This window comes from Halichoeres trimaculatus, unplaced genomic scaffold (assembly GCF_033239565.1).
Source record: "Halichoeres trimaculatus isolate MK-OKI-2021-1 unplaced genomic scaffold, fHalTri1.1 fHalTri1_scaffold_20, whole genome shotgun sequence".
NCBI lineage: Eukaryota > Metazoa > Chordata > Actinopteri > Labriformes > Labridae > Halichoeres > Halichoeres trimaculatus.
This window is the reverse complement of record NW_027437198.1, coordinates 27,073,973-27,087,243: the sequence shown is the minus strand read 5'-3', so window position 1 is coordinate 27,087,243 and position 13,271 is coordinate 27,073,973. Positions and strand designations below refer to the sequence as shown.

The following is a 13,271-nucleotide window of genomic DNA, read 5'->3' as shown; positions in this document are numbered from 1 at the left end:
AAGAAGAAGCAGCAGCAGAAGAAAAACTCGAAGCATGGCGAGCCGGGGCAGCTGCAGGACTGACCCTGCCAAGGACAGAGAGCTTCCCATGCCTGTTCAATGCCATAAAACGGGTCATTGAACGGCTAAATGGAGTCATTATGATGAGTAATTAAAGAATACCGCTGAAGACTTCCAAACTACCCCTTTTCTTTCGGTTCCGCTGCGTTTTTTGTGTGTTGTCACGGGCCTTTTGCTGAAAGCCAGCTGCCTTGGGCCACTTAAACTATCACCCCTTTCACTGGAAATGCAAATAGAGGCCTTAGCGGCTAATTGAATCACATTATCTATTGTCCTCTCATTTGCGGGGAAATCTAGCCATTTTGCAGATTTCCATTACTGATTGTTGAAGATTGAATTTTGCCCGTGCTTCATATCTGATACGGCATGTCATACTGTCTGAATCACGGGGATGAGAAAGCAGAATTGTTTCATTAGAGCAGGAGGAGCAATATGAATCCTGGCTGTGCAGATATTAATATGTATGTAGGTGGAGAAATGGCGGCTGTGCTGGAGTAAACAGAACCATAAATGCAAAGACGACGAGTGGACAAAAGGAGGAAATCATGTTTCATTCATATTTATTGTTGGGAATACAAAACATCCATTCCTCTGCAGAACAAAGCGTCCTCCTCCTTTATTCTGACTCCACATAAAACTGCTGGATGTGCCCGAGCAGCCTCCTCTCCTCTGGGCCGTCAGTGTGTGTGTGTGTGTGTGTGTGTGTGCACATTCTCCTCATTTCAGCAGGAGTCAATGGGATGATAGAGGAGGGGGACCTGATGTTTGATTAATTAGTCAAACTAACTTTGGCAGCAGCGGAAACTGAAACAGAGGATTCCATTAGCTCGTGCTTGTTAGATAAGGTTAATGAGGTGGTTCCAAATCTTCAAATAAAGACGGGAAAAAAGAAGATTCATGCTCGCTGAATTCGTTTCAGAGACTGTGACGCCAGAAGAAGGTTGTCCTTTGTGACTCAGCTTGAGCACAGTGACTTTTCCGTGTTTGTTATCCACATCAGCATGTTAAATCAACTCTTTTTGGACTCATTTCTTTCAAATATTAAAGTGCAGCTCTCCTTCTTCCTTGTTCTCCTCAGATTTGAAGACTCGGTGAACATCTGCCCTGCTGGAGGACACCAGGGATGGTCTCTCAGTGTGAGGACTTCAGCCTAGATTACAGAGGTAAGCGCAGGTATTTGGTACACTGGCTTGTTGCAGCTCTGCATGAGCAAACGCCTCCTAAGAGGATCACACAGAATCCATCACTAAGCTCCTGGTCAATACACATGACAGGGACAGAGCCAAAGACATGTTGCTGCGCAAAGGACGTGTCATGCAGGGTAAGATCTGCATGTTGTTGTTGTTGTTGTTGTTGTTGTGTCCAGATTGTCATGTTAGGCCCAGGCCTAACAAAATTACAAAAATATTGACGATAAACAATGTCATTGTCGGTACTATGTTGAGACCAAATTAACCACTAATACAATAATAATATATCACAATCAGTGTCATCAGTGTGTGACATCATCACCTACTGTTGCCCTGAAATTGACTAAAGTTCTGAAACATCTGCTCGTAGCTGCCACAATTTTGACCAAATCTCTCTAAAAATAATATATTTTGTAGTAAACTTTGCCAGGAATCCATCTGTGTCATTTTTAAAGCTGTACCACTTTTACTTTTTGTGTAGAGGCCTAACTGCTGCAGCTTGTGTAGAGCTGGATTCTCTTCTCCCATTCATTCTAATAGGGGAAGCTGAAACGGCTTCTTTGGGGTTCACTGACTTTGAGGGCTCGTCATTTGAAAACCGTTTGAGATACATCGAATTCTTACATAGCTTTTATAAAGCAGGGTCCACTCTGTCATCTGAGTAAATTTCAAGCCAGTACCATTTATGGCCTAAAAGGAGATAACTTTTGTTTCAAGCCCAAAAACGTGGCCTAATTTTATTTTGAAAGGCAAATTGCTAGGTTCCTGTTTGAGATAGGCCAGGGGTGGCCGAATCTCTTTCGTGATGCTGATTTAAGCAATTTTTTTGACACATTTATGGGAATAACTAACTGCTGCAGCTTGAGCGGAGCTTGATCCTCTCCTCCCATTCGTTCTAATGGGGGAAGCTGAAAGGGCTTCTTTGGGGTTCACCGACTTTGAGCGCTCGTCATCCGAAAACCATTTGAGAAACAACAAATTCTTACAGAGCTTTTATAAAGCAGGGTCCACTCTGTCATCTGAGTAAATTTCAAGCCAATACCATCAATGGCCTAGAAGCAGATGACTTTTGTTTCAAGCCCAAAAAGTGTCCTAATTTTACTTTAAAAGGCAGATTACTTGGTTCCTGTTTGAGATAGGTTGGGGTGTTAGCATATAATTAGTGTGTCTCAAACAGACAAACATATTGACATCCATTTGATCTCTCTACGACATTTCTGCCACCACTGAAAGTCGTTTTAGTGTGTCTAGGTGATGCTAGAGAGCAAATCTTGGTATGTTGGGGGTCAATTTTTGCATGATATCAACTTTTTGGCCGAATCTGTTGTGTGTGCTAGTCTTGGCAAGTTTTTGAGCAAATTCATGGGAATTATTTCTTACTGCTGCAGCTTGTAAGGAGCTGGATACTCCTCTCCTATTCATTCTAATAGGGGAAGCTGAAAGGGCTTCTTTCGGGTTCACAAACTTTGAGGGTTCATCATTCAAAAACTATTTGAGAAACAACATGTTCCTACAGTACTTTTGTAAAAAAAAGGTCCACTCTGTCATCTGAGTAAATTTCAAGTTGATACCATTTATGGCCTGGGAGGAGATACTTTTTGTTTCAAGTCCAAAATGTGGCCTTATTTTAATTTTAAAAGGCAAATTGCTGGCTTCCTGTTTGGGATAGGTCAAGGGTACCTACATTTAATCTGTGTATCTTATTGAGACAAATATTTTGACTCTGCTTTAATCTCTCTGTAAAATTTCTGCCGCACTGAGAGACATTTTTGTGTGCCTAGGTGGCGCTAGAGACCAAATTCTGATATGTTGGGGGTCAATTTTTGCATAATATCGACTTTTTGGCAGAATCTGAGCTGTGTGCTAATTTTGTGAGTTTCTGAGCCCTCCTAGCTTGCTAAAAGGTCTCCTACTGGTCTATAATAAGCATATCTGGTCTATAAGAAGTAAAGAAATGTGTTTTTCCTTTTTTTCTGTGACAGCTCCAACTCAAAGCAGAGCTTTAGCCTTTTTATATCTCACCCCTTGTGAAAGCTGTGGCGTCACAATGCTGAGAACAGTTCGCCTGCACCTAACAATTAGCGCTGCGTGTAATTAAGAGTCTATTCACACTAAAGGGATGTGACCCCAGATTTTAATCACCACAGTTTCCCTTTCCTGAAACACTTCTTCATAAAGCAGCTCCTCCTTACTGTTTGACTTCCTCAGCAGTGACTCTGTTATAGACGGCCATGTTAGTCAGAGGAGACGGAGAGTGGCCTTTGGCTTCATTAAGGCTTGTGTCAGCAGCAGCAGCGGTACGGTTTGTTCCAGCTCGGACTCTTTCCTCTTGCTGTTTACTTAATTGTAGTCAAAGGTGAACTCTGTAATGCAGCAGAGTGGAAGGTAGGCGGCAAGCGGTGTTAACATTTTAAACAGCTATCGGTGTGATGGTGTTTTCAGAGCCGCAGGCCTCAAAGAAACTGCGCTGTTCAAAACATCACAAACAGTAACGTGTCTGACTCTTTAAAGGAAGCAAAATGTGATTTTTTTAAATCAAAAACCCACAGGAGGCGAGGATAACCACAAAAATTAAACATTCCAGATAAGAATTTTCCTTTTGTGGTAATAGTGATCAGCATGTCAGATTTTTGCAGCATTTCAACAAAGTGAAGATAAAGACATGAACATTTTTCACTTATTCTCTGATGTAATCTGGAGAGATCTACAACCTTTACTGTCAAAGGAGTCATTTTACCTCAGCTCACCTGGATTAAAGTCATTTTAAGGCCACAAAATCAACCTTTTCTTTACAATAAAGAAAATACAGTGTATAAAATTCTATACATAGCTAAAATATATTGATAAAATTATCCCAAGAAAATGTTTTTTTTGATTATAAAAGTGTGAAACTGTCACTCAACTCATCGTTTTTTGTTGTTTGCTAATTTATTGCCAAATGCATCATGGCAGTTTAACTAATCCATCCATACAGAATTGAAACCTCTTCTTTCTTCCAAATTTTCACTTTTGTTGATTTCGGTCCTGTCCCCACATAGCCGGGTATTTTCAAAAACAAACATCACCCTCTGGTTTGTATTGAAAAAAAAAAAACTTTTGTCCCACACACTGGGAAAATCTGCCAATAAGTGCAGCTTGAAGCACTCCGGACCCATAGGTGGCAGTGTTTTTCAGATGTGAAACCCATGCCAGCCAATCAGAATGAACCCCCGTCATTCAGCTGTGACCATGCTAACATTCTTTTCATTGTTTTGCTAATGATGTCCAAATATACAATCCCCTAAGGTCGCTAGGCCACGACACTGTTCAGGCATTTCTCGATTGCCTCAGTGATGTCAAGGCTTGGATGAGGGAGAATTTTCTCAAATTCAATGAATCCAAGATGGAGATCATCTTCTTTGAAAGATACACCTCCACAACAGCCTGCTGTGCTGAAAATCTGGACCCTTTGAGTTCAAACATTCAGTCTAATGTTAGGAACCATGGTGTCATCTTTGATAACCATTTTAATTTTGATAAGCAGATCAGTGCCGTTGTGAAAGCAAGCTTTTTCCAACTCTGTCTCTCAGCTAAGACCAAGGCCTCCTTCTCACAGGCAGATCTTAAAAAGACTATCCATGCCTTCATTACATGTAAATTGGACTATTGTAACTAACTTGTACCATGCATTGGCATGGATAAGTCATCTGTTAACCGCCTCCAGCTCAGTCAGAACACCGCTGCTCGACTCCTCTCTGGCAAGAAAAAGTGCAACCACATTACACCAGTTTGAGAGTCCCTCCACTGGCTCCCAGTCCTCTTTCGCATGAATTTTGAAATTCTTTTAATCTCTTTTAAAGCCCTCAATGGTCTTGCCCCTCTGTACCTGTCAGAAGTCCTACATCTCTACTCCCCAACCAGAGCCCTAAGGTCTTCTGACCAGCTGCTATTGGAGGTCCCCAAAACCAGACTTAAGTGAAGAGGTGACAGGCCCCTAGACTGTGGAATAGTCTCCTCTTCCATATAAGAGCCTCCCAGACTGTAGGGGTTTTTAAATCTTTTAAATCTTCCTTGAAGTCACCTTAGTCTTTATTTTTTATACTTTTACTGTTTTATTTCAATTTTTTCTATTTTAACTGTTTTTATTGCCATATTTATTTATTTCTATGTATTTGTGTACACCACTTTGATCGACTGCTGTCTTCTTGAAGGTGCTCTATAAATAAACTTGACTTGACTTTTTCAGGGGTATACACAAAATCATGTAACCATAGTTTTCAGAAAACATTGTTTTTGGTGCTGTGAAACTGTGGTTTGATGTGGATGACAGGCCTAAAGGTTTGAAAATACATCTGGTTTCCCAGATACCTGGCTTCACGTGGACATGGCCTTAGTTTTGTTCCCAGGGCTGTAAAACTTGAGGTTAGCCACAGGTGCATGGAAAGTTGGTGGGCTGTTGATGTTGTAGGAGGTGAAGTAGAGCGGCGGCAGGCTTTATTGACAGATGGGAAGAAGATTTAGTTCAACAAAAAGGTTAAAACATGTTTTGACTTAGTGTCAAAGTCTTTAATCTCAATGCCCTCAGTAAGAAAATGAAAAATCTTTATTTCAATAATATTTTTTGAAAGCTACAAGGAGCCACTGCAAAGGAGTCAAAGAGCCACATGAGGTACTCAGAAGAAATTGGGCTACATTTATATTCGAATGCCTAAATCGTAAATTTAGCACCTGTTTCATGAAAAAGGAACCAAAAAATCAACCAAAAAGAGAGATCTGTCTGAAAAAAAGTGATGGAGCAACAACATGGACCCTGCTCTCGAAACTAGAAAAGATGAAACATGAACATCTCAGTCACCTTGCAGCAGGACATACCGTGCACACGATGTGCATGACAGCGCTGAATAATTCACCTTTAATCAGACGTCTGAGAGTCATCAGGGAGTTTTTCTTTAAAGGGGTTTGTGTTTGAGGTCTTTGGCTTTAATGTTCACATCATTTCCACTTTGTGTTTTATTTACGTTCTTACTAATCACATCAGAAAATACACGGATTCCCATTGGAAATATCAAATGTAAGTTTTCAGTGCTGGATCAATCAAAGGCTTTGATTTTATCCTTGTCGCCTTTCATGTTCAGATGGAGGGATTTTTCTTAATTTGAACTGTCCAGAAATATCTCTGTGACATTTTTTATAGGTATAAACGAGAAAACAGGAGGAAAAAAAGTATATATAAATGTGGTATTTATTGCCACTCTAAAGCAGACCTGGCAGCCCATGAAAGAGTAGTTCAGTGTGGTTTTAACCACTGCCATTAAAGCTGGAGATGTAGTGCTGCTGCTGGTGAGGCTGAAGTGACGGCTTTTTGGGTCTGAGGCCGAGCAGGGATCAGACGAGTCCCAGTCTAATTATTTTATTCAACAAAAGATAGCCCAGTTTTCTTTCAGGGGGCTCGTATTTCTGATGTGAGCTTCACTCTTTTGTCCAAAGTGTGTCGTATCACATCGAGAAGAGCGTTTCCTGTGACGACACTCCAGCGACTGTATCCTTAGGTTTTTCCGTTGTGTTTGGATTTATCTATGAAGTCAGCGTAACGTTGGCGTTGGCACCAGAACCAGGTCACTAATCACTCTGATTGTCATTCTCCATCCAGGTCACAACAGCTTAAGGCTTTAGCCCTATCAAGCTATGGTGCCAGCTCCCCTGCTAACCTGGATTCCTTAATTGATGGCACTGGAGAAGAGTTATTTGAATGGATTACCTTAAAGAGCATCATGGATTAGCTTGTGAGAGCCATGGATCCAGAGAGAGCGTTAAATTAGTCACACAAAGTCATTATCAAACATCCGCACGCTCTGCACTCATTGCTCTCAAAACTCATCAAAGGGATGAAACTTTTTCCACGGCGATGCATCCATATCATCACGGCGTGGTGTCCTGCGCGGCGCTGGCGTGTTGGCCGCGGTGGTTGTTGTTGGCAGCGATTCAGCAAACTGATCAGTGTGTTCCGGAAACTTACCTGCCTGTGGGTTTATCCCTGTGTGTGTCCTTTTTAAGCAGACGACACTTTCATAACAACGCATTGATGAAGCTGTGTTGTTGTTTCCATCACACACATCTCTTTAGTGTCTCTGTTTGAGTCCACATTGGTGCAGTTCTTCAGATTTGACGTGTCCAATCACTGCAACCGGGCTATGATACATCCAAATGAAGTGTTAACTTTACCGGTCTCTATGCTGAATGCTAAATACACGGCGCTGTAAATCTGTTCATGCAGAGTAAACTTCAAAAGTCACCTGGATGTTACGATGAGAAGCGCATAGCTGCTTTTGTTTCCATGAATAGATTATAATGTTTATGTTTTGTTGACTTCACATCGAGAGGAAAGACAGCGTGAAGACACCTGCTGAGGCAGAAATGACACGCTGTGTATTTAAAGAAACAACTCATAATGAAGATGTTGCTCATGATTGTTAGTTTGACTTTATTTCATTCTGTCAAGAACAACAAAACATGTAAAACAAAAATAGAAATCCTAAACATGAATGAAAAGGAGCAGAAAGGAGAAGGTTCGTACTATGTCTGCCCTTTTTCTCACTAAACATTTATTATAAAACACATTGTGCAAAATAAAGAAAACAACCAACAACAAAAAAAGATGTGTAAGAGATCTGTATGTTGATTTCACTTATTTCCACAAAATAAAATGTAAGTTTTAGCTCAGCACTTATCTTCATATTTTCTTAGCATGCTAGTTTTGATACTGTTTTTAATGGATTGACGAGCACTGGTGTTGGTACCAGGTATCAGGCTGATACTAGCCTTATTTTAGGCTATCATTACTCACAAAGGCTGCAGCCGATACACAAGGCCAAAAAAATTGTGCATCGAGTTAGTTCTCCTCACCAGCAGTTTATTTTGCACTTCAAAAAGAAGACATTTTTGTAGTAAATTTTGTCAGGAATCCATCCATGTTATTTAAAAGCAGTACCACTTTTACCTTGTTTGTGTAGAGGCCTAACTGCAGCAGCTTGTGCGAAGCTGGAACCCTACTCTCCCATTCATTCTAATAGGGGGAGCTGAAACAGCTTCTTTTGGGGTTCACTAACTTTGAGGGCTCATCATTCAAAAACCATTAGAGAAACAACAAAATCATACATAGCTTTTGTAAAGTAGGACCCACTCTGTCATCTGAGTGAATTTCAAGCCGGTACCATTAATGACCTAGGAGGAGATAACTTTTGTTTCAAGCCCAAAAACGTGGCCTAGTTTTACTTTGAAAGGCAAATTGCCAGTTTCCTGTTGGGGATAGGTCAAGGGTACCTGCATATAACTTGTGCATCTCAATGAGACGAACGTTTTGACTTTGGTTTGATCTCTTTATGACATTCCTACTGCCACTAAGGGTCCTTTGAGTGTGCCTAGGTGGCGCTAGAGAGCAAATTTTGTTATGTTGGGGGGTCAGCTTTTGTTTTATTTTGCACTTCAGTTTATTTATCTTTTTTTAAAGACTTAACTGTTAGTTTAATTTGCACTTTTGTAATTTATTAAAAACAAATGATAAACTCAGAGAGAGTTGTTTGCAGTACTGGGACGATGTGCTTTCCTCCCAAGTTGATTCAGTTAAAATGTTTGGGGTGTTAATCAGATTTAAATCATGATCCTTCAATTATACTGATTAATGCGTTTTTTAATTTGCTTTTTTCACACGAAATCATGTGAAAAAGTTGAATGATGATGATGTCTTCAGCCTTTATCAGGAGCTATACCTTCCCCAAAAATTGTACATCACATGCGAGCCAGCTGTTAAGATTTATTTAGGGGATCTGACATCTTAACTATTTTCAAACCCGGCATATAAACAACAAAAAAAAAAAAAAAGAAAAAAAAAGATTCTTCAAAAAAATAATAATTTAAAAATTGTTAAACAAAAAAATCTTGATATTTTGATATGAGTTTTCCCACCCCTAGTTGTTTGTGTTTTATTTCTTTTTTCTAGATGTTGATTGGTAGCAGTTTCTTATGGGCATTGTACATGATTTGCAGTATATTAAAAAACTGTCCCATCTCATTGAATTTTACTAACTACAACTTGAGAAATACTGGGTTTGAAGGATCTCCGTATTGTTCTTACTAAAAGTTCTTATTGCTGTTTTTTGTAAAATGAAGATTAGTTGGATAGAGGTTTTGCATGCAGTTAACGTGACTTGCAGAGCAAAACAAAACAACTCCCATGACGTCAGCTCCACCCTCCATCTGATCCGATGCTCAGACCTGAACAGGCAGCCGCGCCGTGACTGAGCAGAAAGAAAAGCAATCATGAAGAAAATGAAGGAAAGTTAAAGCAGGACTCCTCCGCTTTGAAAGACAGCTGTCGGCCTTTCATTACAGACTCCCTCGTGATTTTTTTTTTTTCTTCCACATCACTGATAAAGAGCCGTGGCACCTCTCTGTGCATGACAGGAGACTTTTCTCAAATCCAGACACCTTAATTCTCCCTCCTTATTACATCTTTATGACACGCCACTCAGGCGCTCTGCCACAGCGCAGGGAGCAGAGCGCCTCTTCTCTAATAGATTCGTTGGAATTTAAATTGGTGCCATGAAACAAAGCATTGTAATGAGCATGTTGTTTCTGAAACACAGACTGTGGCAGCTTCCAAGTCGGAAAAGAAGTGATAATTGAGGCTTAGGGGAGGGATTAAAAACTTGAGGCCACTCACCTTTAAAGAAGGATCTCCGGCCATCTGCTTTTATGCTCCTGCTCGTCTGCCTCCTCTTTAGTTTTACTGCTTTAACCTTTACTTTTACACAAACTTCTTCTCTGAAACAGCTTGGTACAAGGCCTGCGAAGATAATTCATTTTCATGGATATTATTCATGCAGGAATAAAATATAGTTGCAAATGAGTCCTGAGTGACATTTGATGAGCACGTATAATTATCAAGACCATTAGCTGCTCTGTTTTGAGTCGATGTGAAGTGACTCAGTGTTTATAATTTGAGGCTCAGGCTGATGCAGGAACTAACTGAGCTTTCTTTGCACTTTGAATTTTGCATACTCCTTTTTTTTAAGAAAGTAACTTATAACAGAATAAATTAAAGAGATTTAACAGACACTGTGACTTTTTAATAACAGAAAGACATTATCTGTCATTATGTTGAAATGCTGACTCAGCATCTCAACATATTGTTCTACTTGAATAATCTTTTTCTTATTATTATTCTTTGGTCTGTTTTTTGGTTTGCTCCTTCTTCAAATTTTGTTCAATTTTCACCGTTCTTAGTTTAAACTATTCAGCTACTTCAGGAGATGATTGCTAAGACTTTTCTCATCTCTAACCCTTAAGCTTTTTGATTTATTCAGCTTTTTATGACAAAATTTGCCCCATTAAAATGAATGGGAAACTTCAGCTCCGCCTAAATCTGCCCAAACTTTGAGATGCTAAAACTTCGGCATACTTCCACTTGCAGACTCCATTTTTGCTTTAAAATGTTCACAAATCTTTCAGCTATTTATATTTGATGTAACTTTTAGATATCTTTGACAGTTTTTGAGATTTTACTGTTCAAGCAACACAAACTTTCATTAAAAACGATTCTCTTAGAGTGTGTGAAATCAGCAGCCAGAGTGAAGGAGATGTCATAACTTTCTTGGACAAACTATCATAACTTCCACATCTTCACTTTAGAAACATAAAAAATACATCAAAATGTTCCCTGGCTTCTCCTGCTTCTAACAAATGTAGATCTTAGCGAAAGATCATACTCTTTGGCCAAAAATTGCCAAAATATGGGACAAAACCTCATTTTCCCGTAACCTGCTCTAATGTTATTTCTGACCTACTTCTTCACTTCAGCACCTTCCGTAACTAGATTTTTAGTTTGCTGTCCTGCTCACATTTTTGGCTCTACAGACATAAGAAACACATCACTGTGTTAATCAGGGATTCTCAAGGTGCAGTTATTTTTCTGGTAGCCCTTACAGTTTTCACACAGTGGCAGGAGATCGGACCCTACTTTTTGTTTGTTCATTATCTGTCTCAGATTTAAGTCAAATAGCTGCATTTCTCCACAGCCCAACAAGCAGGTTACCATGGAAACCTTTCATCTCACACAGCTGTTCATACTAACACATCAATACATGCAGGAACAAAGACACGCTTCTTCTTCGTCTTATTTTTTAACAGCTGTTCTGTTTTTACTGGTTCGTCTGCTTCTTCTTTTTCTCCATTCCACATTTCCCGCTCTGTTTCTCTGCTTTTATTTTTCTCGTTTCAGTCAGGACCTTCACTTTGACCTCACCATCATCTCAGGTGTGATTTGTGTTGGATGGTGTATTTATTTGTGCTCCTTCATTCCTCTATCTCTATTGACAGATAGCACGAGAGCTGGAAATTGCATCTCAAATGGATTATAGATCAGTATCTGGCTGTCCATCTCGGGCGGTGACGTGTCAGGATTGTGTCACAGTCCAGACAAAGAAACGCTCACCCAGAGAGAGGTGAAAACTTATTTGAAGGTGTAATAAATCAGTTGTCTCCAACCTGGTGCGATCAGGATTCGTGTGTACCTGGCTTTACAGACGAGCGTCTGATAAAAAGAGAGAGGAAGACGGCGAGCTCTGAACCAACTCTTAGTTTAGATGGTCGGTGATCGTGGTCAGATTTCCATCAAGTCAGATAAATATCTGTTACAGCACACAGACTCTGAGCACGGTGACAGCAGGTTGGGCTGTGAGGTGTGGTTGGTGGAGTCTCAGTTAAAGAGGGTAGAAGGTTCAGTCCCAGGTCGTGATGAAGAAACTGGAGTGTTGCTGGGCCTGTGAAGTGTGAACGGGGGTTTTAACGCAGCCTCTGCACTCTGCAGCGTATAGATGGATGTGAATGTGACATTAATGTCAAAGGTCTTTGAGTGGTCAAGAGGTCAGTGAGGAATGGAGTCAGTTCACCGTGATGGAAGAAGAAACATCTCAGCCCACATGCTTAGAGCGGGCTTTGTTAGCATGTTTTATGTTCACATAGAAGACATCTGACCTTTTTTTCAGCTCTTTTGACCTTTGACCTGGTTAGGGATGAAAAAGATGTATGTAAAGCCTGTGATATGTAGGGATGGGTATTGAAAACTGACATAAAAGAAAAAAAAACTTTTACAGGAATAATCCTGCTCAGTTGTCTCCCCTGTGCCTCTATACATGCGTGTCAGTGTCTGTGTCTGCTTAAAACCCCCTCCTCTGCCTGAACAAGACGAGCCGAGATATTACATTATTCCATCTCTTTTTTTATTTTTTTATTTTTTCTTGATGATTTGATTGATGTTATTGTTGTTTTATCCTGTACATCATCCTTGGGTGTTTTGAAAGGCACTTTTAAATAAAATGTATTATTATTATTATTATTAAAACATTGCAAAATTTTCAAAAATATGGAATTAGAATATTTAGCAAAAATTTGCTAAAGTTAAAAAAAGAAAATTGCAAAAATTAAAAAAAATATATATCAGATAATAATATATTAAATTAAAAAAAGTTAAAAAAAAAAAAAAGAAAAAAAAAGTTAAAAAAAAAACAAGAAAGAAAAAGAAAGTAAAAAACTAAAAAAACTTAAAATTCGAAAACTTTGTTGCAAGAGGTGATGCATATTTAATTCAACAAAATGTCAATGCATGATTTCATTTAGTGTAAGTGTCTGTGTCTGCTTCAAACCCCCTCCTCTGCCTGGATGTTGATATTTTGGTTGCATCAGATGTTTCTGGGTGGAAAGTAAGCTTGGTTGCCTCAGCCAATCACAGTGCACCCAGAGAACAAGTGAATTTGTGTGTTAATTAGCGAGTGGGAGAAGCTAATCACAGCAGCTAGGATAGCAGACGCAGCACTGAGCAAGGAAAACTACCAAAAAGAAATAAAATCTAGAAACAGATAAAGCTTTTTTGTAAATGAGGGTGAAGCTTGGCTCGACTTTCACTCGTTTTCAGGAACTTGGAGTTAGCTTTTTGCTATCGAGGTATGTGTCAAATACCTGTGATTCGCTTGTACTTACATTTCCAAG

The 13,271-nt window shown here is 39.6% G+C and overlaps 1 protein-coding gene across 1 annotated transcript in view; it reads left to right on the top strand.

Moving 5' to 3' along the window:
- elfn1a (extracellular leucine-rich repeat and fibronectin type III domain containing 1a) overlaps positions 1–13,271 on the top strand; it is a 105,895-nt gene that overhangs the window by 73,088 nt on the left and 19,536 nt on the right. The window contains exon 2 of the mRNA XM_074697657.1: positions 1,139–1,223. The gene's annotated coding sequence lies outside the window, so the exon portion shown is untranslated. The remainder of the gene's footprint in view (positions 1–1,138; positions 1,224–13,271) is intronic.